The following is a 4,831-nucleotide window of genomic DNA, read 5'->3' as shown; positions in this document are numbered from 1 at the left end:
GGCCTCTCACTGCTGTGGCCTCTCCCGTTGCAGAGCACAGGCTCCGGACGCGCAGGGTCAGCGGCCATGGCTCACGGGCCCAGCCGCTCCGTGGCATGTGGGATCTTCCCGGACCGGGGCACGAACCCATGTCTCCTGCGTCGGCAGGCGGACTCTCAACCACTGTGCCACCAGGGAAGCCCATAAAATTTGTATATTTTTAAAACATAAAATTATAGCCTAATATTCTGGCTGTATAGTCTTTATAATCATTATTTTTTTTAAATCCCTAATATACTGTTGAGTAGATGTTATATTTTTCACTTAGTTGTTTTCCTATTAATCGATAAAAAGCTTTTAAAAAGTTTTGCTAGTAGAAATAACAGATATTCCTCTTCATGCGTATCTTTTTTAATTTCTGAAAGTATTTGTTTTTTTTAAATTAAACTTTAATTTTGAGATAATGATAGATTCACATACAGTTGTAAGAAGTGAAAGACAGAGATCTTGTGTACCCTTTAGCCATAAACTCCCAGCCCCCACCGAGGTAACATCTTGTAAAATTATAGCACTTTATTACAGCCAGGGTATTAACATATTGTTACAGAACGGTTCTACCACCACAGAATCCTGGAGTTGCCCTTTTATAACCATATCCTCCTCCCTCCACCCCTTGGTAATCAATAATGTGCTCTTCAGTTCTATAATTTTGTCTTTTTAAGAATGTTATATAAATGGCATCAAACAGTATGGGATCTTTTTTGGGATTGACTTTCTTTACATAGCAGAATTCCCTGGAGATTCCTCAGTATTTGCACGTATCAGTAGGTTGTCCTAGGTGCTTTTTTAAATGTACATTTTCTCTAACTTTCACAAAAAATGCTGCAGTATAATTCCGATTTTCAGATGATCCAGAGAGATTAAGTGGTTGAAGGAATTTGCCCAAGGTCACACGGCTTGTTTGGAGTTTAAACTCAGTTCAAATTCCAAAGCTTTGATCCTCACAACAATTCTGTAAGATTGGTAGAGTAGGCATTTTCTGTTTTTTTGTTTTGTTTTTTTAAATAAACGAGGAAGCAGGTTACACAAGGATAAGTGATTGCCCAAGGTGAGACACTTAAAAGAGACAGAAATAGTACTCACACCTGGATCTTCTGCTTCCAAGTCTGATTCAGTTTTTATTTTATCTTGCTTACCCCACCATTCAAGTCTACTTTCTCCTCCTTCTCAGTCTCTTCTTGGCTCTTTTTGCCCCCATTCCCTGCTCTGTAACAATGCCCCACCACATCCCTGCCATTCTTTAGGAACTCAGACACATCTTTTCTGCCCCTAGCAGGTGACAAATCCAGGATACTTACATGTCTTTAACAACACCTTCCGTACAGCTTCCTGATACCTTGTGGGGCTATTCTGGTGCACGGAACGATTCCCATCTTCTAAGATAATAGGGGGAAGCCTAGTGGGCTCTGGTTCTTTCTGGTCTGAAACGAGAGCAGACTTGCTCTGAGTACTTAGCAAATGGGGCTATTTGACTTTCTGAGTCTCTGGTCTCCATGCCAGCCAGGCACAGGGCAGGGATCTCTCCAAGCCACTCACATCTGATTCTCAGGATCTCAGGAGTCAAATCAAAATGCCTGTGACAGAGGGGAGGGAGGGAGAACAGTGATCAGACCTTCCTCACTACTCTCTTGCTCCTCCCTGACTCCTGGGTTTTGAGTGGCCTCCTGCTAGAATCAGGATATTGACAAATACTTAGGGTTGGTGTAGGTGAAAAAGGCCCCTTGTCTGGATGCTTATTCCTTTCCTGAGATTGGCATATTTGCAGAGCTTCAGTTGGTCTAAGAGGGGAAATTATGTTTAAGCTAAGTGTTGGAGGATAAGAAGGGATTCATGGGACATAGTAGTATCAGGGAGAGCATTTCGGGCAGCAAGATATCAAGTGCGTTAGAAGCGCTAGAGGGGTCTCAGCTTGCTGTTGACTTAGAGCTGGACTAATGCTGGGTAAAGTGGAGAGAGACAGGGCCGGCAGCTGGAAAGGCAGTGTAGAGTAGGGTAGTGTAGGCTTAGCATTCTTACGGGGGTTCAGGAATCTCCTCTGAGGCAAAATCTGTATCTTACAGTGACCGAAAAAACCAGACCTTCCTTACCCAGTGCTATGGTCTGAATGTTCCCATCCCCCTCAAATTCACTTGATGAAAACTTAATGCCCAAGGTAATGGTATTTGGAGGTAGGGCCTTTGGGATGTGATTCATGAGGGCAGAGCCCTCATGAATGGAATTAGTGCCCTTGTAAAAGAGACCTGAGAGAGCTTCCTTGCCCCTTCTGCCGTGTGAGGAAACAATAAGAAGTCTGCAACCTGGAAGAGGGCCCTCACCTGGCATCCTGATCCTGGACTTCCAGCCTCCAGAAATATGAGAAATAAATTTCTGTTGTTTATAAGCCACCCAGTCTATGGTATTTTGTTATAGCAGCCTGAATGGACCAAGATACCCAGCCTCTTGTGTAGCGAGGCCATGGGCAAAGGGTTTTGGTAGGCCAATCAACACATCTTCAGATTTTGAATCAAAGATTGGGGTTGCAAAGAAGCTGGGACCATGTAAAGTCTTTTTCTATTGATGGAAGTTGGGGCAGTGAAGCTGCATCTTGTTTTGAGCAGCAGTATCTGGGGCCCAGTGTCCTTGGTGCCAGCAGTGCCCACCACAGCATCAAATGCAGTGGTGTCTGTGCCCAGCCAGGTCTGCAGCATGATTCTGAACATTGTTTCTGGTTACCCTCTGCCAAGCTTTGTTCTCTGTTCCTTCTACAATTTTTATGTGTTTCCCAATATTCCTTTTTTTATAAACGACTTCACTGTATAACAGACAGAAAAAGTTGTATATATTTAATATATACAACTTAATGAGTTTGGAGATAAGTATACACCTGTGAAACCAGCACCACAATCTATGCCACAGACACATACATCACCTCCAAAAATCTCCTCCCACCTTCTTTGTTTATCGTTGTTATTATTTTTTTGACAAGAACATCTAACATAAGCTCTAACCTCTTAGCGAAGTTTTAAGTATATAACACAGTATTAACTATAGGCTCTGTGCTGTGTAGTAGATCTCTAGGACGAATTCATCTTGCATAACTGAAATTTTATACCCTTTGATTACTACCTCCCTGTTTCTTCCTCCCCCCAGCCTCTGGCAACCATTTTATTCTCTGCTTCTATGAGTTTGATTATTTTAGATTCCTCATGCAAGTGGTATCATGTAGTATTTGTCCTGTGTCTGGCTTATTTCACTTAGCATAATGTCTTCCAGATTCATCCATGTTGTTGCAAATGGCAGGATTTCCTTTTTTTTTTTTAAGGCTGAATAATATTCCATTGTATGCGTATACCACATTTAAAAAATTCAGGGACTTCCCTGATGGTCCAGTGGTTAAGACTCTGCCCTCCCAATGCAGGGGGCCAGGGTTCAATTACCTGGTCAGGGAACTAGATCCCTCACGCCGCAACTGAGAGCCTGCATGCCACAACTAAAAAAGATCCCGCATGTCGCAACGAAGATCTCGCGTATAGCAACGAAGACCCTGCGTGCTGCAACTAAGACCTGGCGCAGCCAAATAAACAAATCAATAAATATTTTTAAAAATAATAAAATTTTAAAAAATAATAAAAAAACCCATTCATGCGTTGATGGACATTTATGTTGCTTCCATATCTTGGCTGTTGTGAATAATGCTGCAACGAATATGAGAGTGCAGATATCTCTTTGAGGTCGTGATTTCAGTTCCTTTCAGGATATATATTAGAAGTGGGACTGCTGGATAATATGGTAGTTCTATTAATTTCTTGAGAAATCACCTTACTGTTTTCTATACTGGCTGCACCCATTTGCATTCCCACCACAGTGCACATGGGTTCTCTTTTTTCTTCACCAATGCTGGTTATCTTTTGTGGGTTTTCTTGATTATAGCCACTTTAACAGGTGTGGGGTGACATTGCGGTTTTAATTTGCATTTCCCTCATGATTAGATGTTGAGCATCTTTTCATATACCTGTTGGCCATTTGTGTGTCTTCTTTGGAGAAATGTCTTTTCAGATCCTCTGCCCGTTTTTTAGTTGGATTTTCTTTTTTTTTTTTTCCTATTGAGTTATGGGAATTCCTCATATATTTTGGATATTAATCCTTTATCAAATATATGGTTTGCAAGTATTTCCCCCTGTACTGTAGGTTGCCTTTTCATTTTGCTGATTGTTTCCTTTGCTGTGCAGAAGCTTTTTAGTTTGATGTGATCCCACCAATATTCTTTTAATAAATTCATGTTCTGCTTAATTTAAATAGGCTAGATTTGGCTTGCATCTCAGAACCCTGGGCTTGTCAGGAACCGGGTCAAAATTTGCCATTCTCTCTTGAAATTGTTAAGATAGCTGACTCACCTCTGGTGGATGGTGGGGATGCCCCCTCTGTTTTAATTAATTAATTAATTAGTTAATTTTTGGCTGCGTTGGGTCTTCGTTGCAGTGCGCGGGCTTCTCATTGTGGTGGCTTCTCTTGTTGCAGAGCAGAGGCTGTAGGCGCGCGGGCTTCAGTAGTTGTGGCTCACGGGCTCAGTAGTTGTGGCTCATGGGCTCAGTAGTTGTGGCGCATGGGCTCAGTAGTTGTTGCTCGTGGGCTCCAGAGCGCAGGTTCAGTAGGTGTGGCGCACAGGCTCAGTTGCCCCGCGGCATGTGGAATGTCAGTAGTTGTGGCGCATGGGCTCAGTAGTTGTTGCTCGTGGGCTCCAGAGCGCAGGTTCAGTAGGTGTGGCGCACAGGCTCAGTTGCCCCGCGGCATGTGGAATGTTCCCGGACCAGGG

At 42.9% G+C, this 4,831-nt stretch overlaps 1 non-coding gene across 1 annotated transcript; it reads left to right on the top strand.

The window, feature by feature from the left end:
* The first annotated feature begins 3,393 nt into the window (after positions 1-3,393).
* On the top strand, positions 3,394-3,467 carry TRNAG-CCC (transfer RNA glycine (anticodon CCC)). Its single transcript has one exon. It is a non-coding gene; the product is annotated as a tRNA-Gly (tRNA).
* The last annotated feature ends 1,364 nt before the right edge of the window (positions 3,468-4,831 follow it).

Source organism: Lipotes vexillifer, unplaced genomic scaffold (genome assembly GCF_000442215.2).
Source record: "Lipotes vexillifer unplaced genomic scaffold, Lipotes_vexillifer_v1.1 scaffold422, whole genome shotgun sequence".
Lineage (NCBI taxonomy): Eukaryota > Metazoa > Chordata > Mammalia > Artiodactyla > Lipotidae > Lipotes > Lipotes vexillifer.
This window is presented reverse-complemented; position numbering and strand designations above follow the sequence as displayed.